We start from the raw sequence: 27,949 nt of genomic DNA, 5'->3' as shown, positions 1-27,949 counted from the left end.
AGGACACATCTCCAGATGACGACCTTTCTGCTCCTCGCAGAAGTCTCCTTATGAATCAACATCATCACCAAAGTTTTTGGTAACAGCAAATTATATGTTGAGATCAATGCCAAAGTTTCATACTCAGAGGTATGGTACAGGAAAGTAGGAATGGTACACAGGGGTTTTGGTCTGTTGTATTGACGTCAGACGGAGACAAAACGACGAATACATGTTAATACATGTCTTCCTTCTGGGAGTATAGCCATGATTCAGTTCCTGGTGCCGCCCTATGGCTGCCCCGGGTACGCAAGGGAGATGTTTAGCTTTGCAACTGCATACCAGAGCCGACACGCTGCTATCACCTGAACTGACGGATGCAGAGTGCAGAGCCTAGCAGAGTTGGCACGGATGTGGGGACGGAAGACGACTTCATCCCCCACATCATTGTGACAGCCAAAGAAGAAGATGCTTCACCTCCTTGCCTTTGGAGAAGGGTAGGGGTGGTGTATCCCACCTCTCTCCCTTCCCAGTTAGGACACCTTTCAGTCAAAGAAGTGTGTCGCCGTTTCTATACCGAGGTGAGGACGGCAGGTGAAAACATTGGTGGTCGCCTTCAGATGGCGACAACTGCGACCGCGCATCGTCACGTGCGTCAGTTGCACTCGACGACGACATCGTCATACCGATTGCACAGCATATCTCATCGCCTACAGGACCAACCAATTATGCAAACACAACGTAGTGAACTGGGTGGCTTTGTAACTCGCAAACCTGTGAGTCAGTGACCGTCCATTGTCGTATTGAATACGTACCAAACGGACGTTTGTGTTAATGATGCTATACAGAAATGTTCCTTTACCTGTATTAATTATTTGTGTGTAGCAGTGTTACAGAAATTATTCAACAGTGTGAAATTCAGTACTCAGATCTGCCACCTTTGAGAGCAACAGAGGCTTATCTAGTTTGGAAATGATTCGACTTGATCTAAATTGAGAGATGTGGATGTGTCGTTTCATGTTGCTGCAATCCTACACCAGAAATCGTCAATCATAGTCACTAACAATTGATGGTATATCAATCTTTTGCCTAGTTCAGATTTTCTTCAGTGCGTGAGAGACCTGGAGAACTGCTAGTGAGGGAATCACTCGAACAAACACAGTTTCGACGTAAGTCAGGTCTGCAAGGAAAACATGCGATCTTGCACTAGCTCGTAATTTAACAGTAAGGTGAGCTCAAAGGTAGGCCGCGGATACCATTGTTAACGTCAGATACGTAACGTGTACAGTAATAATTACCAGCTACTGAAACCTAACTGATCGTTTTGTGTTGCCAGTAGCATACCATAACATCATGTCTGGTGCTGGCTCCATTAGATGATGACGAATGCAGTTTGACAACGTCCTTTCGCCTCAGAAAATACACACAGGGATACGTCTGTGACGATGCTACATACTGAGCCGTAGTTCCCCTGAAGAAATTACTTAGTCAGCTGCTGTATCTGGGCACACTACTGTCGGCACACGCTTCTCTACTGCCATGTCAAGGAAAACTACGACAATGGTTGCTGTTCCGACCGTTCGCGATGCATGATATGTCATCACCATTTTCTCTGTTGCGTACCTGCTTTGGTGAAAACATGCACATTTCTTGACTCAAGGTAAATGATGTAGCTGTACGATCCTTCATAGCCGAGTGTCTGTGCTCTCGGATGCCGGAGTGGCCGAGCGGTTCTAGGCGCTGCAGTCTGGAACCGCGCGGCCGTTACGGTCACAGGTTCGAATCTTGTCTCGAGCATGGATGTGTGTGATGTCCTTAGGCTAGTTAGGTTTAAGTAGTTCTAAGTTCTAGGGGACTCATGACCACAGTAGTCAAGTTCCATAGTGCTCAGAGTCATTTGCTAATCGTGTGGAGCTGTCGGAATGCAAGGCTTCAAGTATAGTCCTACTGAACCAATTGGTTCCATATTTGCATGACGGTAGTGAGATCCCGTGGAGGGTGACAACAGTATCGCGGGACGTTAAAACAATTTATCAAGAGGCCACGATGATTCCGTTGTTGAATTCCAAGACGTGCTGACAGTCGTTTCTCCATCTCACACGAGTCACAATACGATCTTCTCGTTAATAACCGTAATTAAAATTTTATTTCTGAACGTAAAAGTCGTGGAGCAATCTTCCGTTGCAATCGAATTGTAAGTAGGGTTTCTCCCACCAGCTTCGTTTGATTGTGCTGAAATATTAATCACCTGAGCATCCAGCCATACCTGTTTGACTTTTGTTAAATAACACTATTGTGACGTTGGAATTTTAATGTCCATCACTGTAAATAGCTTGATCTTTAGCAATTTATAGCATGGGAGTCGTCCAAGGCAACGAACATAGCTATAGAACACAAAATGTAGAGAAGACGAACTGTGTAAGACGTATTATGACAATGTAGCAATAGAAATAAGAATAATAATAAAAACCCATAACCTTTCTAGCAACACTGAGAGCAGACAGTCTTACTGGACCTCTGGTACATTATCGAGCGTGAGTTGGTTTATAGAGCCGTAGTGCAAATGAAGTATCGTTCCATCGCGTATCCAAACAAACTGCCTCTGCAGTGCAGAGAACCCTTCGCAGCCCGTGGAATTTGCTTTGCCCGTGGGGTTCAGTGTCTCGACGAGACCCACGTATCTGGCAGCTAACTGATTTCTCAGTAACAGGTCACTGCTTCTCTTTCTTTACTCGTGAGTTCCGTTGCTTCAGTATTTAAATATTTATAACTGGTTGGTATCGTAAACGTACTTGAATTACAAGGAACAGATGTGTTTACATTGTGTACAGACCGTCTGTAGGAGTATCATGTTAGGAATATTCCGTCTTCTCATTCGTAGGTTAAACCGCTGTGCGCTGACGCCAGTATCCATCTATACAGTGTGACTTAAGCTACCGTTTCATTCAACGAAGAAACTGCAATGTGACAATGAAAAGCATTCGCAGATACTATTGTATGCCTCAAATAAGGGACAGTTAGTCAAATGAAGTGTGTTCAAATCAAATGGTTCAAGTGGCTCTGATCACTATGGGACTCAACTGCTGTGGTCATTAGTCCCCTAGAACTTAGAACTACTTAAACCTAACTAACCTAAGGACATCAAACACATCCATGTCCGAGGCAGGATTCGAACCTGCGACCGTAGCAGTCGCACGGTTCCGGACTGCGCGCCTAGAACCGTGAGACCACCGCGGCCGGCTTGAAGTGTGTTATTTTGTTTAGTGAATAAGTTTAAAATTAACAGACACCAAAATTTGCTTATTGATGTTTTATCTGTTTCTGAGATGGGAGAAATAGTACTTAGATCACCTAATTCGTTAGAAATAAGTGCGGGAAGAATTCACGAGACCTCTCGCCTTTTCCTTATACTGAAATGCAAAGCTTTACTCTCTGTTGCACAACATAACAAGCAAGCACACAGGGTGCTACCAGAATACTGCCAACTCAAATGTACCCCTGCTGCACCTAATAGGAAACAAACAGTGAGATACCAAGTGGACCGATGATAGGAAATAACAGAATAAGAATATTAAGAATTTTTTTTTGATAAAATGGTTCATTTCCATGCACCATGAAACTTGAAATGAAATTAGTCATCCGTGATAATCACAGTCGACAGTAACACAATTGTTGCGACGTGCTCTTTTTGATGGGGCATGGTGAAGAGCTCGTAAATGGATTTACTAAATGAATTACAATTTTATGTTTCCCACAGTGCATTTGGCTTATCATTCTGACACAAGCTTTTCTACATCCATGTCATTCAGTGATTGAAGACCCCAAAAGTCGTGAGATGTTTCAGTTTGAGCATATTAGTCAGACATTTCTGGCCCACTTGAATATGTCTATGCTTTATTACTTAGAATTGCATTAATTAGATGATGGGCAGTAAACTATTGACAGCAACTGTTACTTAAAATGTCTGTCATATTTATCACATCAGATGAAGGAGATGGACGCTCGGTGCGTCTTTAAGGTGCTGATAATAAATTCGAAGGGATGTTGCAAGACTACACTGGTCTTGCGGTTTGATTGGAAAGACTACAGGCGACTCTAAATTTACACTCTGACAGCAATCACTTTAACTTGTCTACCTGGCCATGCAACTGTTAAATTAATTTTTCCCTTTGGTGGTGGTTCTTGTTCCTAGCATGCATTGTGGGGTATCAGTTTTATTAGAATCTTAAATAAAGTTTGAGGACTGAAATAATTTAATCAAATGGTGGTCCTGTCATTATATTGGTCAGTTATTGCTGAGTAACTAACCTTTTATAAAAAATGGCAAAGTCATAAAATAGGACAAACAACACAAGTTAAGCCAGCTGAAAAACAAGCCAAGTGAGTGGATAAGTAAGTCATGAACTGTTAACAACACAAATAATAACCATAAATAATTACCACTCACTGGGTGGCTTTTGTTTGGCAAAGACTAAGGTTTAACTGTGTAATCTGTTTATTCTGGCACAAAAATATGAATCAGGCAGTCTGAAAATGTCTAACACTGAGCAGACTTTGATGGATTTATTTTACTTAGAAGTCATACTACGTTGGTTCAGCTGAGAACAAGTGGCAAGACTGTCATTCTGTTTGCCCTAACAAGCCGGAGCTGCAATGCTGTACCCATTTCTTGATGGCAGTGCTGTTTCAGTGACGGTCGTGATGCAAGCGTCTGGAGAGTAGTGATAAATGGTGCCTATAATTCGTTATCGTGGGCACGAAATATGTAAAGTCGTGGACCATGCTCTGTTAGACGGATCACAGTTACTCTCTGATGGAGCCCTGAAGTTTCTGCAGACTCCAGCGTGTGACACTTCTGTTTGCCGATCATACTATGTAGTGATTTGACTCACTCATACGACAGTGAGTACAAGGAGATCAAACATCAGGGCAGCAGACATATGAGTAAGATTGTCCTCAGGACAGAGAATTTTCCGAGATGGCTGAGGTCTAAACTTTTGGTACAGCTCACCAAGACTTCTCCACAGGCTCCCAAGTCAAGACAAATGCCAGTGCAAAGTCATGCGCAGGACGAGTGTCTCAACAGCAATCCACCAACAACAAGAATGAAGGCCAGAATCTCCTCTTCAGACAGGAGTCTGAATCAAAAGATCATGTTTCTCGACTCTTCCGTTCCCCTAAAACCTCAGTAAAGTAGAAAAAAGCAACCACACAACCACCCACAGCAAGGTTTCATGCCAACCACGACTCCATGAGCACAACGTCTTCCCTCTTGCTTGTATGCTGTACCCTCTGGCCAATCCTAATCAAAGTTAATAATATTCTTTTCCCTGCTAAAGAAACAGCCAATCCTTGACCCGTAAATTCCTGCACAAGGAGGAGAAGACGTTAAGCTCACGAATTGTTTTTCCCATGGACACCTCAGGCAGCATGTTTTGAGTTTCCGTTTAGGCCTAGAGTAGACTACACATTTCTAACTCTTAAACATGACTGCTAATCAGGAATTGTATACATCGCAAGAGCTTGAAAAAAATCAACTAACCAACAGCAAAACAAAGGTTTATTATCTCTTGACATAGGTTTCGTTATTTGTAAAACATCTTCTTCAGAAAGAGTGGGCCTTGTTACATCACATGATCGTACATTAGAATAGCTGAAACAAAACAGTTGTTTTCATATATAAAATTTATGAAACAACAACTACCCCAAGTTATGGTTTTAGATAGCAGCGCGATGACATTTAGTGTACTTCAGAATGATTCCTCACTGGTAAATGCCCACAGGTAGAGGCTGTTGCCAACATAGAATTATAATGGAGTCGCAGGATAAAATAATTGCATATGCTAAGTGTACATCCTGCAAGAAACAGAGATATTTTATCCTCTGACTCCTCTTATAATTTTATGTTGGCAAGAGCCTCTGCCTATGGGCATTTACTAGTAAGCAATTATTCTGAAGTACACTAAATGTCATCGGACTGCTATCTAAAGCCATGGCTTAGGATAATTCTTGTTTTCTTCACTTTAATATATGTCAAGAGCCGCTGGACTTCAGCTGTTCTAATGTACCATCACGCGATATATCAAGGCCCACTCCTTCTGGAGAAGGTAATTTTAGAAATATCGAAACCTAGATCCAGGGCTAACAAACCTTTGTTTTGCAACTGGTTGGCTGAATTTTTCAACCTCTTCAGAACAACACATTTATCACAGATAAATGTGCTTGCACAATTTTTCCTAAGCTTATGAGGCCAAACGTTACAGCATTTACTACCTGGGGCCTTGGCTAAACTGATAGAAGTGCTTTTGTCTACCAACATCGACCATTTGAGAGCCGTCACAAATGTAGCATTCCATCCTAAAACTCTTATGAAGGCCTGAGGCTTCCCGAATAACCTTGCACGCAGAGGGACGACACCACGTGACAGCTCCCTTGATAGTGTCTGGTGTACAGTGGAGATGGAGACTCCCGAATTTTTCGGCTGCCAGTCCTGTTGACAAAGGGAGTGTCGAAACACCTTGGCCGGGTCACGTAAATTTCTCTCGCATTCCTGCCTCTGCTGTGGCCAGAGATGCCTAACTGGTAGATCCAGGTAGGCAGGTTTTTGTCTCTTTGGTCGAACACATTGTCTGCACACCGGTGCGAGATATTCAACGGACCTGCATTCTCTCTCTGGTAAGTGTTTTGAAATATTCCTCTATCTAACAGCTGCATGTGTCTTCCTAGGCCCAAATGTCTACTACAAGATTTATTCTCAAATATCCAAACTCCTTGCTTCTTCTCAACGCCAGAAAACATTATTCGAAGGACAGTACCCATAAACGTCCCTCATGCATTAACAACGTACATGCTCTCATCAATGGATGCTCATGTTCATAACTTTCTGTCATCTGACAGAAATGTAGCTACAGAATAATGTCAGCGTTAATGAGCATCCTTGAATATGAAAATAAGTGAGGGAGTGACTTGTCGTCTCTCAAGGTTAGGAAAAATTGTGCAAGCACATTTATTTAGTGTGTCTATATGTGAACGATGTTATGTCTAAAGGCAGTCCTCATAGTTGCACTAAGAGCTATATAAAAATTTCCTATTTTTCTCATTGTCAAACGTTCTTCCAAAACAAAAGTCACTAACGAACCCACGATACGTATGCATGAGTATAAGGTAACGATTAAAGCCCAACTTGGATCAGATGGCAGAACTGAACTGAATGACCTCGATGCTATCCGAGACAACTTTTCTCTCTACAGCCCAACACACCGCTAAATTTAACCATGCCGCTACATCATCGTGTACCCATAGCTGCGGTTCTCGAGTTTTAAACATTAATCTCAGCTCCTAGACTAATTTGAAGATATTTTATCATTGACAAATTTGTGTTTCTCTTAATTTTTGAGGCTTTGTGGTCTGGTTGATTGGTTGTTATTCAGTGTTCCAAAGATTTCATGTTTAATACTCACCTAAGTATAAAAAATAGTCACCCACGAGAAACGTCATTCCCCTCGGTAAAATTGAGGTCAAGTTCCACACCATTGCTCGGAACTGTATTTACGCACTTCTGCCCGTGCTAACGGGGGAGAAGTTGGTTTAGATTACATCACGACTGAGGCAGATGTTGCGGAAAATTAAGACTGAATACTCCTTAAACTGGAAATTTAGTTTCCGTATCATTGTTGGAAACTCACACATTAAAAAGAAAACCAGTATCCATTTGCAAACAGGTGACTCTGAAAATTCGTTTCATGACACACAGTTCTATGTTTCTTCCGTTTCTGTTCATATTTTTCAGGGTTTCAGAACAAGGCCGCCAATGATAACAATAATTTTTTCATAATGTTCGCGATTCTTCGTTATTATTAAATTTACGTATGCAATTTTCTTTGCCTGTGTGGGGTTGCTAGTCCCCCATCGGGAGCCTCCCAGGTGGCGGATAGGGGAACACTCACCACATATGGCGGGTACCGGGGAAATAAAATACTGAGCCATTGAGAAGGCAATGTTCCTACAGCTAGACCCCCAAATACAAGGTCTCTGGTCCTCCAGGTTGAGGGTTGTGTAGAGGACTACCTCCCCTCTCATGGAAAACAAGATCTGGTTAGGATACTCTACACGTGCGTCGGAAACAGTACTGTCTTAATTGGAACAGAAGTCGGAAACGAAACCCGGATTTAAGATATGAAACCTGTAATGTACGAAGTTTTTTCAGGCCGTGAAGCATGCAAGCTCTAGTCAGCCAACTAGAAAACTACACGCTACAAATTGTAGCACTACAGGTATCAGATGGCCAGGAACAGGGTCTGTAAGAACAAGCACAGGAAGTATCCTACATGGAGATTGTGGTGACAACCAAGAATTTGGAACAGGCTTACATTAGTAGCGCACTTATTACAGTAATTCAAATCCATAAATAACAGAATTTCATACATAACAATTGGTGGATAAAACATTGATGTGACCTTTCTTAATGTACATGCTCCTTGTGAAGACAAAGATGAAATCATGACAGAAGAATTCTATAGTCAACTGAACCTCACATATGACTCACTGCCAAACCATAGTATCAAAACAATACTTGGGGACTTCAGTGATAAGGTAAGAAGAGAGACAACTTACAAACGGTTGTGAAAGCCTCACCTTTAGGAGAACAGATGAAGACAAACTAATGGTTTTCGAACGAAAAATCCTCCGAAAACTATATGGTCCCGTGATAGATTCAACAACAGGGGAACGGAGAATTCGGAAAAAAATTAAGAATTAAAAGAGCTTTACGCACTGCCTGACCTTACAAAAAGAATAAGAAGAAGAAGGTTTACGTGGGCTGGACATGTAGCAAGGATGAATGAAGAGAGGCTACCCCATAATGTGTTTCTGGGAACTGTAACTGGAAAGAGGTACCGGGGACGATAGCGGACAAGATGGAAGGACAATACGGACAAGGACACCGAGGACATGGGACTAGGATCGGGCGAATGTTGGCAGGAGGCTCGCAACCGGGAACGACGGAGGAGGATTGTGGAGCAGGCATATGGTCAGTAAGGCCCAAGCCACGGATAAGTAACTAAGTAAGTAATGCATTTTTCTTTGTGATAGCAAGAACATAATGAACAGTTTTTACGAGAAATGCAAAGAAAACTAGTTTGTGTTTGTTGATCAATGTTATATCAAATGGACAGAGTTAAAAATTATACTTACCTTTTTGGCAGTAATCGGTGCTTTGAGTCGTCACTTACATAATCATATGTGTTACTTTTAGCTCCCTATATGCTATAATTACTTTACCATTAATTATTTTAATAAAATGTCTATTCTGGGTCAGTTAGATTTTGAATCAATTAGTTTCTAATGTAAAGCTTCACAAACGGTTGTCAACTTTTCCAGTTGCATATATAGACAAGAAGCGGATTTATGCTTGAAATTCTCACTTGAGATGTCAGGAAATTTGTTTCTCTGTTACATGTCCCTAGCAGAGGCACTATTAATAATTAAAAATTCGATGTAACTTATAACTCAAAGGTTTATTTACATTTCAGTACCACCAAAACTGGGCGTCCACATCGGTCTATGAATTCCAATAGGTTGTGGTATTAATGAAATAGAACTTAATCAAAACAGATCTTGAAATAGTAGCACTGAAAACACACAAGAAGCAGAGATAGTAGAATGAACAGTATGAAAAAGTATTATTGCTTAGAAAAGAAGCCTGGCAGTAATGGTTCTGAACCAAAAACATTGAAGACTGTGTCAACTTTAAACAAAAAGGCCAAACATCAAAAACGACAGGGGAAAGTCAAAGAGAAGTTCGAAAGAAACCAGCTAACACTACTGAGTAACACTTCCAAAAGAACAATACCAGGATCTCTTATAAAAATTTTAAACAAGATTTCCATACTTAATAGCCACCTAACTGGTTCTTCAAAAATTAAAGTGGAAATTTAACCCTAAATAAATAAGAAACGTGCGAAATATTAGCAAGCTATTTCAAGAATTTATTAATTGCTAGGAACGATTAGCAACATATTCAGGACAAAATCCAGGATTCACTAACTGAAATTCAGAATCCCCAGTATAGATGAAATCCAAAATATCATTTAAGATTCAAAGAATAAAGCTCCGAAGTAGATTCAGTTCCTGATGAAATGTGGAAAATGGCTGGTGCTGAAACAGTGAAGAAGCTACTAGCAGGCTTTCAAAAAAGCAGGAAAACGTAAGCTATACCAGAAGACTGGAAAGAAGCATTAATTCATCCAATCTACGAAAAAGGAGATTAAACTGACCCCAAAAACTATAGAGGAATTTCACTTCTTTCAGTGGCTTACAAAATTGTTTCAAAAACATTTCAAAACAGGCTGGAAGGTCAGATGGGTTAAGAAAGTAACAAGGAGGGTTTAGAAATGGACGATCGCGTGTGGAACAAATTTTAAATCTGAAATTCATAATCATAAGTACAAGAATGAGATTCAAAAGTATTTGTTTCACATTTTTAGACTTGAAAACGTGTGCAAAAATTGTTCAACACCTTCAAAAAGTTTAGACCTGACGTGAAACGTAAAAGACACTCTTATAAATACAAAATCCAAAATTAGGGAAGCAACCTCTAAGTTCTCCTTTGCTAACGTGAGGCGATACACAAATGAATTATTTATTGATCTCGGAGTTGTATTAAGAATTCCCCCAACAGGGTTCTTATAAGCGCATAATGAGAGCTGACTATGTACTTCAGTCCTATGTTGAAGAATTGGACTGGGCGAGGTCGCTTGCCTCATGCATGTAAATTATCAATATAAAATTAACTCCACCAAAATTTGTGACTTTGTTGTACAAAAGGGTTAGAGTGTCAATATATGAAGTGTGAAACACCGGTAAGATAATCAGATTTATTCTATTTGACAATTTACATATATTACCAGATCGAATTAAAGAGGCGATGACAAATTAATGTCTGCATGTAAAAGGCAATGTGCTGACTGACTCATCGTCGCCGCATAAGGGGGTGAAATACAGGATGAATTTTTTTTTAAACCGTCGCTTTCAAGGCAACTTTGAAGCTAGACCTACGGAAATCGCTATTTGTTTTCTTGGTAAGAATGAAAGAAACAGGTGTTTTGACACGCTATGGGTGTGAAATAGAGGGTGAAAGCATTTATTGAAACTATATCATTATTAAAGAAAAACTGAAGTATTTTTGAAGCTTCATCTATGTACACTGATAATTGGTTTTTTGGTTCCAAATAAAAAATGAATGTTTCAGTGTTTTTAGACATTGCCCCTCTAAGGAGATGGAAATAGGGAATGAGATTTTTCTGTGAAAATATTTTGTTATGAAAGCTTTTTCAAAGCTAAATATATAAAAACTTAAATTTGGCCTCTCAGTCATACAGAAAAATGTACGTGTTTTACTGTTTCTGGAAATGGGGATGAAAGGTTTTATGGAAACATTTCATTGTGCAAGGATTTTTGTAGATAAAACTATAAAAATTTGTATTCGCTTCTCTGTTACAAATAAAACATACGCATGCATCTGTTTTCGGAAATAGAGGATGAAACGTTTTATGAAAATATTTCATTGCGTAGGCATTTGCAAAGTCAAATCTTTGAAACTTGATGTTCGGCTTCTCAATTAGAGACGAAAAAAGAAGCGTTACATTGTTTTTGGAAATTCAACACGTAATGAGGTTAAACAGGGTCAGACTCATTCACTGATTTATTGTTGGCCATCCAAGACTGCTAAAGGTAGGAACTTCAAGTTTGGATATTGTGTGGATCTTATAATATAGGCATAGTTTTTTGGCATTGTCGGAAATTCTACTCCGAAACGGTGATAGGATTTTTGAAAGAATGTCGCCATTAAGGGAATTTTGAAGGTAGAACTACGAAAACTGGTATTTGGTTTGTCAGTCAGAAAACAAACAAATACGTGTTTCAGCATTTTTGGGAAATTCAACACTAATGGGGTAAAACAGTGGGTGAAAGTATTTTTATAAGCAGTATTCCTAAGACACTACAAAAGGATTTTTAAGGCTACATCTATGACAACTGGCATTTAACTTGTCAGTTAGACAATGTTACAAATTTCCAGCCAACCGGTTGCAAATAGAATTTAAAATTCTTTAATTAGTTTTCAACGCCAATTATGGGCGCCTTCTTCAGAAGAAACTGTTACCTTACATGTGGTTAGAAGGAAAATACGAGCGATATCGCTCTAGTCAAGAAGTTAAAACCAGAGCGATATCGCTCATATTTTCCTTTTAACCACATGTTAGGTAACAGTTTCTTCTGTAGAAGGCGCCATTAGTTGGCGTTGAAAACTAATTAAAGAATTTTAAATTCTGTTTGGAACCGGTTGGCTGGAAATTTGTAACATTGTAATTAATTACTGTTCCGAGCATAGCCATGTTCGAAACATTGTCAGTTAGAAATAAAAGAACAAGTGTTTCAGTGGTTCTAGAAATCTAACCCCTAAGGAAGTGCAAAGAGAATAAAAAATTTTAAGAAAATATTTCGTTAAGTCACAAGCACTTTGAATCTAATTTTATGAAAATTTGTATTTCACTTTTCAGTTAGCTATAAATAAATATTTGTTGGGGGCTGAAAGTTATTATGGAAATATCTCCCCAAGAATGCAAGTTATGAGTAACGTCAGCTACCACAAGAGCCCTTTGGTCAGAAGTAAATTCGGAAAAGACTACGCTTATACGGCCTTAATTAAGGTGAAAATCTTATAAGGGGCTGCAGTTTGTGAACAATATAAAAATTAGATTAAATAAAACAAAAACAATTTATGCCGGCAGCACGGTCTTTGCAAGCGAACCAATGGGCTCTTGATTGTGGACAAATTAGTATCTTAATAAAGGGAAAGGAGTATAGCGCAAACCTACAGATATAAAACCTAGCAACGCTGTTCGGCATTTCTTCTTAACTGGATGAGAGCGCAAGATTCTAGGTCACATTCTTTGCATTAGAATATTATAACGAAACTAAATACGAGAAAGTACAGCGATGCTCAGTGGGTCAATGGCAACGCAGTTAACTTTTATAAACTGCAAGGCTGACGCTGTTATGGCTGGAGCTGCGCATATTACCTGTTGTGCTTTTCTGCTTAAGGACGGGGTCCATAGCTGCCTGTCCTCGTCATGCTGTTGTGCATATCAGTTGTGATGTCACTGCAACCACCACACTGCATGTACATGACAATATTATCTGGAATTACAATATTATCTGGAATTCTCAATAAAGTACTTTACTCTATAATTACTCCGTATCGTTTGGTACAGAGTGCTACACCCTTATTGGACAGTCGCTGAAACGTGAGTCTTCGAATTCCTACAAAATCTAGTGTGCCTTGCCACTTCACTGATGCGGCTGTCCAACCATAACATTTCAACAAAGTTTTAACCAATGAGCTTGTCTTCCATCCAACTGTGGGTGGGTGCGTGGGAAACACTTCTAATGTCTCATCAATTGGGCCAATAGCATTCAGCTCTGGGAGACTCTGCTCATCAGAGAAACTTTCCAGACCTTCCTTGGCGCCAGCGTCTAAAGGGACACTATCTGCTCTTCTGTTCCACACTCAAAAAAACTGGCTGGGTCATTTGCAGAAGTACATTCCTTGCTGGCAATGGTGCCTGCAACACTTCTGTGAGCCCAGGGTTACATGTTCAACGGGGAAACAGCGTCTCCCAGTGTTATTCACTTGGAGGAGAAGTTCTGCTTGTGTCGCAGTTTTCGGCTCGAAACGTCATCCGCCCGTCGGTCCACATCGAAGCCTTGCCGCTGGAGACTGTCCAGGCAGAGATAGCGGCTCCTGGGGTTCTGTAGGTTGTAAATTTGACCTTCTGTCTAAGGGTTCCTGAGTAAAAGCACACTCAAAACTCAGTCCGCAAAATTATTTGCACTTAACAGAATGCAGTACATTCTCATTGCTCACCTCTTAGCCACCTCTGTTAACAAAGTGTGAGAAACCAAGAATTTGTTCACATCAGTGCTGCTGCTTGTGATTAGTGCACTAATTACTTTTTCAAAGATACAAAGTGGCGGTTGGTGCGAACCTTGCACTCCTAATGCACAGCCCATAATAGTTGCCACCTTGCATTGGCCTCTCCTTAACAATCGAATTTTGTGCCAGTCTGTACACGGCTTAAAGCAAGATAGGTGTGGTGCAGGTCGAATAAATTCTAGTTGAGTCCATACATACGTGGTAACTGGAACAAATCTGTCATGAATCAAAGAGAAAAGCCTGAGTGAAAATCCGCATAGTGTAACATGCAAGTACTCATTTAGATGAAACACAGACAACTAATTAAAGTAAAGATGTCATGCCCAGCAATGACGCCTGTATAGGGATAAAGATTGGACCTAGGTCTCATCTATGTTCCTGTTAAGCAAAGTGTAAGTGGACACATTGTCTGGCAAAATGTGTAAACATATTGATGCTACTCATAAATAAGTTGTAATAATAACTGACTGTGACATGAGAGAATTATGGAAAGAACATAATGGCCATGCAATAAAAAATGTAACATCCTCCAAGACTATAGTTTTAGCGAGTGAGCTATATGAATTAATATCTGAGATAAATGGCAAATCCTAAGGTTAATGATTAAAAGACATAATTATACCAATGAACAGGAAAGTTTCATCTTATATGTAAATCTTAAAATATTCATAAATATAATTAACTGCACTAGAAAAATATCAGTATACCCCTCAAAGTTAATATTCTAATCTCAAAGTTATGTGAAGAGGTAATTATTTTATGTACATGATACTGAGATATATACAAATTTGGGTAAACCAGACATGAACAGCGAAACAAATGTGTGTAATGTCTAACCATTAAGTTATGTATTTATTGGAAAATGAAGACATGGATACAATGAAACTGATGACACATAAGTCGAGCTCTAGGCATTCAACAATAACAATAACTATTTGATGTTGATTAATCAGAAAGATATTACAATACAGAGAAACACTTGTTATGAACCCTTAAAGATAACATAGAATCCCCAATGTAGGATTGTTGTAAACATGAGTGTTTCCTCACAGGTCAAGTAAGACAAAGACTGCACATGAAAGGCAGCAAACATACTTGCAGTGTCACACACTTAAAATTGTATGTGGTGCATCATGTTTTTGACAGAGTGGGTGCAGGATGTGTTGGGAGAGAGGGGATGGCGTGAAGATGTGTATCGGTTACCATTGTTGTCGCCATGGTAATGTGGCGCTGTGGACCCACACCAGAGTCTCATTGTCCCGATTTGAAGAGTGGTGGCGATTTGTGTCGTTGGTGTCACCTCTGACGTGGTGTACGCACAAGGGTGCATCGACGACGTCAGAGCGGCATATCTGCGGAAAATCTGCAGCAGCTGGGTGAATGTAGTAGACGTTGCTATGTGTGACAGTGCATGCCACCCATCAGTGAGTTGTAGAGGCCCTCGACCTGAGTGTAGGCAGCTCGTGGTATCCTGTGACCAGGGTGTGCCTAGGAAGTGGGTCACTGTCCAACAGCAAGCATGTAGGAAAAGCCGAGTGATGGGAATAGCTGTATGGCAGTTCTGTGTTGTGGGCTGGTCGTCCATGTCGGCCGCATTTTCAACAAACAGCTGTCCAGGGGACCGAATGCCACATCGTCCGCCTTCTCTGTCCTGCCCTGTGGTAAGAACCGGTTGTGAATGTAGGGTCACTGAAATAAAAGATGGGGGTCTCTTCATTTGTCATTTTCCTGCCATGTTATCTTTCTTTATTGGGATCTAATTCTGAGGAGATGCAAGTAAGGTGACCTTGTAAGATTTATGGCTAAATAATTATCTATTTCTGTCTACTTTGTCAAGTTCCTTATTCAATGAGAACAACCATCCTGACTCATTATATACATAACGTGAATTGTAATTTTAAAATTGTACAGCATCCAAGTAGAAGAGTTGACACATTTTATCCGAACGTTTCTCTTGTCGTACTAAACATTTTATTGGGAGAATTGTGTGGATACGATCAACCTCCACTTCTGAATAAAGACGCCTTCCATCCAACGCAAAGGCCTCTTACAGCATATATTGTGAAAGAAAGCCAATGTTGATTAACTCCAAAAGATAATGTGTATATCACTGTGGTAGAAATTTAGTAAATTGCGCCATATAGTAGTCTCATGCAGATAAACTTTCATCATCAATGTGCGTTATTTCCATATCGTGGAAATTCATTTATGTAAAGATATCTTATTTTATTATCTACTTATCTATGCCGCCCTTTGAGATAAGTTCATTTGAGCCATCTCATTCATAGACTGGGAGGAAACGCCACAACAATATGGAAAGTAAATTTGACAACTTCTCAAATAACACATAATAGTCTGACAAATGGCAGTGACTACTTTCATATCACTGCAGTATTTTGAAATTACACAGGTTTTATACTACTGATTATTTCTTGATTTGCGCCACTCGTAGAACTACTGACAAGAGTAGCATCTAAATGTGTTCTATGGAATCACGTGGAACACCGAGAATGGTCATTAATCAGTTTAATGGGTAATCAGCAACTCACTTGTTGCTATATAACGAATCCAAACATTATTTATTGTTACTCACGTAGGTGAAAGTTAACGATGTACAATTAACACCTTACAGATGTACTCGTTCTTTTCGAAGTATGCAGTTCGCCAGAGTATCGCGGAAGTCACACTCACGAAAACTTTCTTCCTTTACAGGGCGTGTAAATTGTCATTAACGTGACAACTATGCACACTCACAGATAAAATTACACTTTCATTAATAGTGCTGGCTATTTGAACAGTGCAGACTCACTCATGCCTATTTTAGCGTCGCTTGCACACCACTACTCCTCTCGCATGGAAGCCTTTCGGCCCTGCATTCACCTGCCTCTGACGGCAGTATTTTAAGACCATCTTTTTGTCTGGGCGCTCTAATACATTTCCGTATGATTTTTCTTCTTCTAAGACAAGTTACTGTTTCTTTTCCAGTTATATTTAAGACATATAATAAAACGATTGTTCGAGCACATTCGGATTCCAAGCTGCAGTGTTTTGGCGAAGGTCGCTTCAGCCAATCACATTTGTCCAAGTCGCCTCGCCTGTACCGGGCATTTCTATGAATTGCTTCTATGAACATACCTGGGAATGAAAACATCGTCGAAATTTCCGACGATTGGTGACAAAGAGCGGCACCACACTGCACTTATGTACGATTGTATTCCACCAGCTATAGAAACATACAGTCTAATTCAGGAAATGTCTATCTGACTAATGTGTCCTAACTGTGCCATCTCAAATCTCACTGTTATCACCATCCACTGTAACCACGAAGACAAGTACATGAAAATATATGTGCAAGCGTGAGAAGCTTAATTTTCAATGGGAAATATGAACTTCAAAACAGTTAGCAAATGTGTTCAAGAGCCCTGCATCATGTCATCCAAAAAAGTGTTCATTATGAGGAGTTTTTTATGACTAGTTGTGATGATCATAGATGACCGCTTTGCTGCCACGTTTTATTATAGAAAACAGCTGACCTATCTATTAAAAGCATGTAGTTAGCAGAGCGTCTCCTTGTTATTATGCTGTGTAACATACAGCAGAGCTTTACAGCTGAACTCGAAAATTTCCCATCAGTAGTATTTTAGGATCATTTTACTTTCAATGTAACTCCTTCGATTTTTTACGTAATTAATCAGTATGGCGATGACTGACAGACAGGTTTCTTTGTAGGAGGAAGGATGGAGAAGATTATAAACACAGGAGTACCTCTCCTCGGTGATTAAGGCCAGCTGAGGAAAGGCAACATGACATATCTGAATAGTTCCATTAGAACTTATTAGTTAAAGGTATCTATTTTTTGGGACGCAATGTATCATTTAACTGTTTGTTTTAAAACGTATTTAAAATATGTGTGATTACGCACTTGGCACGGCAGCAGTATCTATTCTTTGAGAGACTGCCATCCAGAGAAGATATATTACTTATCAATGCTGCTTATGAACTTCGCTGATTCTTTGCCCATCATAAAACAAATTTCAGTATGGCTTAAGAGCTCACTTGTTCATTCTCTCTGATTTGAACTCAGTTTCCATCATGTACATTGGTTCTCTATTTCTCATGTCTTTGACAGTTGATGGTCGTTCGTTTTGTTCAGGTACGACGTGTTTTATGGTACAAAATAAAATGTTATCTTTCGTAAGTGTTTTATTTAAGCATCCAAAATTCAGTCTCAAGCTATAATTACAGGATATAGTGCAAATCATCTTACGTGATACATGAAATTAATTAAAAGATTTCAGATATTCAATTCCAAAGTTAATTAAAAGCTCCTCTGAAAATGCTTTTATGGTGTGTTCAGCTTCATGCTGTTATCTGTTGTGCTTAATAAAGAAATCCAATTATAAGATTGTTTTTCGCAACACAACATGGGACCTACATTTCACTTATGAATTCCGATAGCCAAATTTATTAACATTGTTACAAGAATTAACATTAATAGCCGCAGACAGGAAAGGCAGGGCTAGATACACAATAGTAGGTACATCCATTTAATGAGACAACAATAAACAGTGTGACACACATTATGTACTTTCCTTGCTTCTATAGAATCTTTAAATATAACAAATCAGGGTAATAAGGCTTCTTTTGACTTTTTTTTGCAGTTCGTTTTCACCACGATGGACGTCGTGTTACGAGCCTTGTTGGTGAAAGTAGGTGCACTCAGGCTCTAGTAACAGCCACAAACATAGAAAATGCTGTTTACAGTTCGTAAACCGTAGATGAACTTCATAATTTCCGCATCGGAATACCATCGGTCGGACCGCAGTTTGGAGTTGCTCACGGAGATCCTGCTAGCTTCGTAACACGTGGTCATCTTCCCGTCGCTCATCATTGGTCGCGTTTCTCTCTCTAGCTCTCAGCTCTACAGTGCCTCTCTAAATATTAAAACATACTTATTTTTAAACTCTACAATTTCTGAATTTACTGACAAGTGAAACCTAATGATCAATGCTAATGCACTCTTCGTTTGAGTACATATATCTCTGATGCGCAATACATTTCAGTTATGGAGTCAATGTTGGGTTCTCCCATGTATTATGACTGTGTTATGCTTCGTTCTGTCCACATAAATCCTACTGATTAACATCCATTAAACAATGTATCAGTTGGCCGCTCAATTCACCTCTCTAAGCAGGATCGTGTAAGATTCTTCCTAGGCTGTTAGCAACAGAACCTCTTTCTATCGGGTTACATCTCGACTCCATCTGGCTATTGTGATGTGTGTTTTATCTGGCTTCCCTTAACCGCTTCCGTTGAAAGTGGGTATGGTTTCTGAAATACGACCACGAATAGTTTGCTTGCCTTGCCCATCCAGTGCGAGGTTGTGCTCTGTCCCTCATGATCTCAGAACGTTGAACTCTTACCCCCCTCTCTTCCTTATTGTCAAAACAAGCGATGGTACGGTACACCTAATATTCTCATTACTTTTATCTTGAACGGTACCAGTATTGTCTCTTGACATAACCAAGGTCGCACACTGCTTGCAAAACATTATGATTTAAACCAGATGCTTTTGCTTGCATACCATTAGAAGGCTTCTATCTCTGGTAGTTAAAGGTGACAATTTTATGTCGAAAAGTGTCGTTGCAATGTTATCTTACGAAATGATTGATGTTGAATGCGATGTGCAGATTTGGGATTATTCTTAACCATGCACTTCTAAATATTCCATATGAAATCCTAGGTACTGAGGAGAGGCCAGATTATAGCTTGAACAAAAACTGATGGCTGGGTGTTATGTGCTGTCCTTAGCTTAGTTAGGTTTAAGTAGTTCTAAGTTCTAGGGAACTGATGACCATAGATGTTAAATCCCATAGTGCTCAGAGCCATTTCTTTTTAACAAAAACTCATTTAGGTAGAGGTACCGTATTGGTGGTTAAAAATAAAAACTTCAAAACATTTGTTCCACTTTCACTTATCTAATGGGCGAAAAAGCGGTAGTAATTGACTGTGACTATGGTTATTTTTATATTTGTATCCAACCATTTAATATGGTAGTAATGTCCGTAATATAAGGCGAACAGGAAATGTGCAACATACAAAACTCACTTGGCACTTTCCAGTGTAGCTACCACTGATGATTTCCATTCCGTTCTGTTATTTCGACTGGAGTTAGCAGATGTATCTATTACCACGTCGGCTATTAATATAATAACTATTTCATCTAGTGGAGAGTAGAAAACATAGGTTTAAAAAGATATAATTTTTTAAGTTTTGTCACTTGGTCTTTTAGAAATAAACGATTCGTGTCACATGTAGATACTTATTCAGGAGCTTGCACGGGTGTTCAATATGCCTTCGGCGTTTCTATGGGAAATTTATGAACACAATATCGTTAAAGCATTTTTTAACATTAAAACACTTCGACATGATCCAGATGAATCACTTTTGTAAATACAGAATCTACGTGTTAGATCTTCTACCAATGCCGTGTACTGCAGTTGTATTGAAAATTGTGGCGAACATAAGACAATTCAATGAAAAATATTTTATAGACAGAACCTGAAATTTATGAACGAAGTACACGTTTAATTCTCGTATAAATTAGAAACACGTTTTCATATTTAACTCAGTAACGTATTTATTGATAGCAAAATAATTAGTTGAAAGTAACTGCCTGTCAGACATTTTAAGTAACTGAGGTAATAGGGAACAAAGAAGACATTGTTCAAACTAGATTTAACACACACTATAACACAGCTAAACGATGCTGACATATTTGAATTTCAAAACATAGTTTTGTCCCCGTGCGGTGAGTTCGTAATTAGTAAGTGATATTACGAATATTATTCGTAAACAAAAGAGCAAACAGTCTCTAAGTCATAGGCATCACAAAGTTACATATGGAGGCTGCTGAATAAGTTGGTTACACCGATACTGAGCAATCAGTCTTTGCCAATATAATTAATTGGGGAAAATGAATCTTCTAAGTACATTAGAACACCGGTGACAGCTTTAACAGGAAATTAATTCTTCTACAGCGATCATAGTCAATCAGTCTTTGACAGTATTTCTAAGACAAATAAACGTTCTGTGTACGAAGTAAGGGGGGGGGGGGGGTGACGTGTAGGGCTAAATGAGGTTTGCAGATCGACACATCACCTTTGACGTCGTCCGAGCTGCGATGAGCGATAGTCTCCGATAGTTATAGCTCATCCTTCTTACTGCTCGTCCTTAATACCAGTGTGGCAATACGTCTTGAGTTAATGCTGTCATACTGGAGCAGAAATAACAACCCGAAAAGCTGCGACCCCACGTAGACATCTTTACTTCCAGAGGCAACGTTGAACACAATCTCTGGAGAGTTACCGGCCAAAACGAAAACCGGAGCAAAGGCGCAGCCTGGCAATAATAAACGATGCGGAAATACGATAAAAAACAAAAGAACGGACAGAAACTCCACCCACTTCCGTCGTCACGACGCTTTTCGTTTTCTGAATGTTGCGTCATACGTAACTCCGATCGGTCATTAAAATACTGTTCGTCGGGCACAGCAGTTTTTATGTATTGCAGATTAATAATTTTCGGATACAAGCATGTGATATTAATTAGAACGACATTACTGAAAGGTGACTGTCAGAAATCGGGTGAAACGTCACACAATTTGAAACAAAGAATAAATCTCTGATACCGATCGGAGATTTGATTAAAGAAGGCATGCTGTTATTCTCTCTGAAGTATCAACCAATGGATGCACATGCATACAAGATTTTCCGGTCCTTTGGTGATTATTGGAAGAAAATAAAAACTGACATCAGCATGTACACTGCTATGAAAATAAAATTAATGAATAATACTGATTATTGTTTTGGAAGCTGGTTCAGTATCAGCGTTTTCCATTCATTTGCTTAATTTCTTCAATTATCGCTTTATTAATTTTTTTAAATAAAGCTACAGTACGTATTTTTTTGAATAATCCGACGTTACTTGATTTCTAGATAACAGTAGTAAGTTTGTTATAAAACGAAAATCAGAGAATTCTAGGTACACAGTCAGAAGGTGCACGAAAAGAAGCTTCCGTGGGAAGTTATTGTGAAAAAGAGAACATAAGGCTTTACCTATCACATTGAGAAGATAAATTACCGCCTATGGTATTTCTCTTTAGACAAGGTCTTTGTCTTAACCTGAGACAATTACATGTCTCGAAAACGACTCGTCGCTTGAAATAAAATGTTCCCCGCCACTGCCTAAATTTTGATAATTAATCAGCATTGGCGGCCGAAGACTTCCGGCATAAGAAGTCAGCCTTATTCTGCCAACGGCCTTGTCAAAGAGGGCGGAGGAGCGGATAGAGGTTCAGGGCACTCTCTTGTCCTAGGGGTGGGAAATTGCCCTTAAAGGCGGAAGAATCAGCAATGATCAACGACATGAGGATGCAGAAGGCAATGTAAACCACTGCATTAAAGACACGTAACGTGTATCCACAGGACATGTGGCCTGTAGTTGAAGAAGTGTCATGATGATCTCTCCATTGGCAAAAGATTCCGGAATAGTCCCTCATTCGGATCTCCGGGAGGTGACTGCCAAGGGGGAGGTTACCATGAGAAAAAGATTGAATAATCAACGGAAGGATAATGTTCTACGAGTCAGGGCGTGGAATTTCAGAAGCTTAAACGTGGTAGGGAAACTAGAAAATCTGAAAAGGGAAATGCAAAGGCTCAATCTAGATATAGTAGGGGTCAGTGAAGTGAAGTGGAAGGAAGACAAGGATTTCTGGTCAGATGAGTATCGGGTAATATCAACAGCAGCAGAAAATGGTATAACAGGTGTAGGATTCGTTATGAATAGGAAGGTAGGGCAGAGGGTCTATTACTGTGAACAGTTCAGTGACCGGGTTGTTCTAATCAGAATCGACAGCAGACCAACACCGACAACGATAGTTCAGGAATACATGCCGACGTCGGAAGCTGAAGCTGAACAGATAGAGAAAGTGTATGAGGATATTGAAAGGGTAATGCAGTATGTAAAGGGGGACGAAAATCTAATAGTCATGGGCGACTATAATGCAGTTGTAGGGGAAGGAGTAGAAGAAAAGGTGGGCTTAGAACAAGGAATGAAAGAGGAGAAAGACTAATTGAGTTCTGTAACAAGTTTCAGCTAGTAATAGCGAATACCCTGTTCAAGAATCACAAGAGGAGGAGGTATAGTTGGAAAAGATCGGGAGATACGGGAAGATTTCAATTAGATTACATCATGGTCAGACAGAGATTCCGAAATCAGATACTGGATTGTAAGGCGTACCCAGGAGCAGATATAGACTCAGATCACAATATAGTAGTGATGAAGAGTAGGCTGAAGTTCAAGACAGTAGTCAGGAAGAATCACTACGCTAAGAAGTGGGATACGGAAGTTCTAAGGAATGACGAGACACGATTGAAGTTCTCTAACGCTATAGATACAGCAATAAGGAATAGCGCAGTAGGCAACACAGTTGAAGAGGAATGGACGTCTCTAAAAAGGGCCATCACAGAAGTTGGGAAGGAAAACATAGGTACAAAGAAGGTAGCTGCGAAGAAACCATGGGTAACAGAAGAAATTCTTCAGTAGATTGATGAAAGGAGGAAGTACAAACATTTTCCATTTCAAATGGTTCAAATGGCTCTGAGCACTATGGGACTCAACTGCTGTGGTCATCAGTCCCCTAGAACTTAGAACTACTTAAACCTAACTAACCTAAGGACATCCCACACATCCATGCCCGAGGCAGGATTCGAACCTGCGACCGTAGCAGTCGCATGGCTCCGGACTGCGCGGCTAGAACCGCGAGACCGCCGCGGCCGGCATGTTCCGGGAAAATCAGGAATACTGAAATACAAGTCGCTGAGGAATGAAATAAATAGGAGGTGCAGGGAAACTGAGACGAAATGGCTGCAGGAAAAATGTGAAGACATCGAAAAAGATATGATTGTCGGAAGGACAGACTCAGCATACAGGAAAGTCAAAACAACCTTTGGTGACATTTAAAGCAACGGTGGTAACATTAAGAGTGCAACGGGAATTCCACTGTTAAATGCAGAGGAGAGAGCAGAGAGGTGGAAAGAATACATTGAAAGCCTCTAAGAGGGTGAAGATTTGACTGATGTGATAGAAGAGGAAACAGGAGTCGATTTAGAAAAGATAGGGGATCCAGTATTACAATAGGAATTTAAAAGAGCTTTGGAGGACTTACGGTCAAATAAAGCAGAAGGGATAGATAACATTCCGTCAGAATTTCTAAAATCATTAGGGGAAGTGGCAACAAAACGACTATTCACGTTGGTGTGTAGAATATACGAGTCTGGCGACATCCCATCTGACTTTCGGAAAAGCATCAACCACACAATTCCGAAGGCGGCAAGAGCTGACAAGTGCGAGAATTGTCGCACAATCAGCTTAACACCTCATGCATTGAAGCTGCTTACAAGAATAATATACAGAAGAATGGAAAAGAACATTGAGAATGCGCTAGGTGACGATCAGTTTGGCTTTAGGAAAAGTAAAGGCACGAGAGAGGCAATTCTGACGTTACGGCTAATAATGAAAGCAAGGCTAAAGAAAAATCAAGACACGTTCATAGGATTGTCGACCTGGAAAAAGCGTTCGACAATATAAAATGGTGCAAGCTGTTCAAGATTCTGAAAAAAATAGGGGTAAGCTATAGAGAGAGATGGGTCATATACAATATGTACAACAACCAAGAGGTAAAAATAAGAGTGGACGATCAAGTACGAAGTGCTCGTATTAAGAAGGGATTAAGACAAGGCTGTAGCCTTTCGCCCCTACTCTTGAATCTGTACATCGAGGAAGCAATGATGGAAATAAAAGAAATGTTCAGGAGTGGAATTAAAATACAAGGTGAAAGGATATCAGTGATACGATTCGCTGATGACATTTCTATCCTGAGAGAAAGAGAAGAAGAATTAAATGATCTGCTCAATGGAATGAACAGTATAATGAGTACACAGTGTGGTTTGAGAGTAAATCGGAGAAAGACGAAGGTAATGAGAAGTAGTAGAAATGAGAACAGCGAGTAACTTAACATCAGGATTGATGGTCACGAAGTCAATGAAGTTAAGGAATTCTGCTACCTAGGCAGTAAAGTAACCAATGACGGACGGAGCAAGGAGGACATCAAAAGCAGACTCGCTATGGCAAAAAATGCATTTCTGGCCGAGAGAAGTCTACTAATATCAACTACCGGCCTTAATTTGAGGAAGAAACTTCTAAGGATGTACGTCTGGAGTACAGCATTGTATTGTAGTGAAACATGGACTGTGGGAAAACCGGAATAGAAGAGAATCGAAGCATTTGAGATGTGGTGCTATAGACGAATGTTGAAAATTAGGTGGACTGATGAGGTAAGGAATGAGGAGGTTCTACGCAGAATCGGAGAGGAAAGGAATATGTGGAAAACACTGATAAGGAGAAGGGACAGGATGATAGGACATCTGCTAACACATGAGGGAATGACTTCCATTGTACTAGAGGGAGCTGTAGACGGCAAAAACTGTAGAGGAAGACTGAGATTGGAATACGTCAAGCAAATAATTGAGGACGTAGGTTGCAAGTGCTACTCTGAGATGAAGAGGTTAGCACAGGAAAGGAATTCGTGGCGGGCCGCATCAAACCAGTCAGTAGACTGATGACAAAAAAAAAAAAGGTGAGTAGTTAAAATTACAGAAGGGGAAATCCCATTCAGCCAGAACTGACCACCTCCTAACCATCTGTCTTGCTCCGATGGGGTCAGATTTGTAAACCCCATATTTGTATTGCACATTCGGGTACAACGCAAAAAATTACGTACTGTTTACTCAAGTTATTGTTTCCTGTTCGTGGTAGATTGAGTTGTAAACGACGACTAATCAAATACGGATGTATTTCCAATTAAGAACCGATGCATTTGATACTACATTTCACTTCGTGGCCTAACGGTTGATATTTATTTCCGAAGGCTACTTTAGTCTTACATACTTGATTTTACAATGCAATGTGTTTAGCTTCACTGCCTGGTTAGAAAGTACGGTAGCGTGACCCAGGAGCAACGACGTGGATCTACATCTACATCTACATGACTACTGTACAAATTAACATTTAAGTGCTTGGCAGAGGGTTCATCGAACCATAATCATACTATCTCTCTACCATTCCACACCCAAACAGCGTGCGGGAAAAACGAACACCTAAACCTTTCTGTTCGAGCTCTGATTTCTCTTATTTTATTTTGATGATCATTCCTACCTATGTAGGTTGGGCTCGACAAAATATTTTCGCATTCGGAAGAGAAAGTTGGTGACTGAAATTTCGTAAATAGATCTCGCCGCGACGAAAAACGTCTTTGCTTTAATGGCTTCCATCCCAACTCGCGTATCATATCTGCCACACTCTCTCCCCTGTTACGTGATAATACAAAACGAGCTGTACTTTTTGCACCCTTTCGGTGTCCTCCATCAATCCCACCTGGTAAGGATCCCACACCGCGCAGCAATATTCTAACAGAGGACGAACGAGTTTAGTATAAGACGTGTCTTTAGTGGACTTGTTGCATCTTCTAAGTGTCCTGCCAGTGAAACTCAACCTTTGGCTCGCCTTCCGCACAATATTATCTGTGTGGTCTTTCCAACTGAAGTTGCTCGTAATTTTAACACCCAGGTACGTAGTTGAATTGACAGCCTTGAGAATTGTACTATTTATCAAGTAATCGAATTCCAAAGGATTTCTTTTGGAACTCATGTGGATCACATCACACTTTTCGTTATTTAACGTCAACTGCCACCTGCCACACCATACAGCAATCTTTTCTAAATCGCTTTGCAACTGATACTGGTCTTCGGATTACAGCATCATCTGCAAACAACCTAAGAGAACTGCTCAGATTGTCACCCAGGTCATTTATATAGATCAGGAACAGCAGAGGTCCCAGGACGCTTCTCTGGAGAACACCTGATATCACTTCAGTTTTACTCGATGATTTACCGTCTATCACTACGAACTGCGACCTTCCTGACAGGAAATCACGAATCCAGTCGCACAACTGAGACGATACCCCATAGGCCCGCAGCTTGATTAGAAGTCGCTTGTGAGGAACGTTGTCAAAAGCATTCCGGAAATCCAGAAATACGGAATCAACCTGAGATCCCCTGTCGATAGCGGCCATTACTTCGTGCGAATAAAGAGCTAGCTGCGTTGCACAAGAACGATGTTTTCTGAAACCATGGTGATTACGTATCAATAGATCATTCCCTTCGAGGTGATTCATAAAGTTTGAATACAGTATATGCTCCAAAACCCTACTGCAAACCGACGGCAATGATATAGGTCTGTAGTTCGATGGATTACTCCTACCACTCTTCTTAAACACTGGTGCGACCTGCTCAGTTTTCCAATCTGTAGGTACATATCTATCGGTGAGCGAGCGGTTGTATGTAATTGCTAAGTAGGGAGCTATAGTATCAGCGTAATCTGAAAGGAACCTAATCGATATACAATCTGGACCTGAAGACTTTCCCGTATAAAGCGATTTGAGTTGCTTAGCAACCCCTAAGGTATCTACTTCTAAGAAACTCATGCTAGCAGCTGTTCGTGTTTCAATTTCTGGGATATTCCATTAGTCTTCCCTGGTGAAGGAATTTCGGAAAACTGCATTCAATAACTCCGCTTTAGCGGCACAGTCGTCGGTAACAGTACCATCGGCACTGCGCAGCGAAGGTATTGACTGCGTTTTGCCGCTTGTGTACTTTACATACGACCAGAATTTCTTCGGATTTTCTACCAATTTTCGAGACAATGTTTCGTTGTGGAACCTATTAAAGGCAACTCGCATTGAAGACCGTGCCAAATTTCGCGCGTCTGTAAATTAGCCAATCATCGGGATTTCGCGTTCTTCTGAACTTCGCATGCTTTTTCCGTTGCCTCTGCAACAGCGTTCGGACCTGATTTGTG

This window comes from Schistocerca gregaria, chromosome 5 (assembly GCF_023897955.1).
Source record: "Schistocerca gregaria isolate iqSchGreg1 chromosome 5, iqSchGreg1.2, whole genome shotgun sequence".
In the NCBI taxonomy this organism is placed as follows: Eukaryota; Metazoa; Arthropoda; class Insecta; order Orthoptera; family Acrididae; genus Schistocerca; species Schistocerca gregaria.
Note: the sequence above shows the minus strand (reverse complement) of the source record.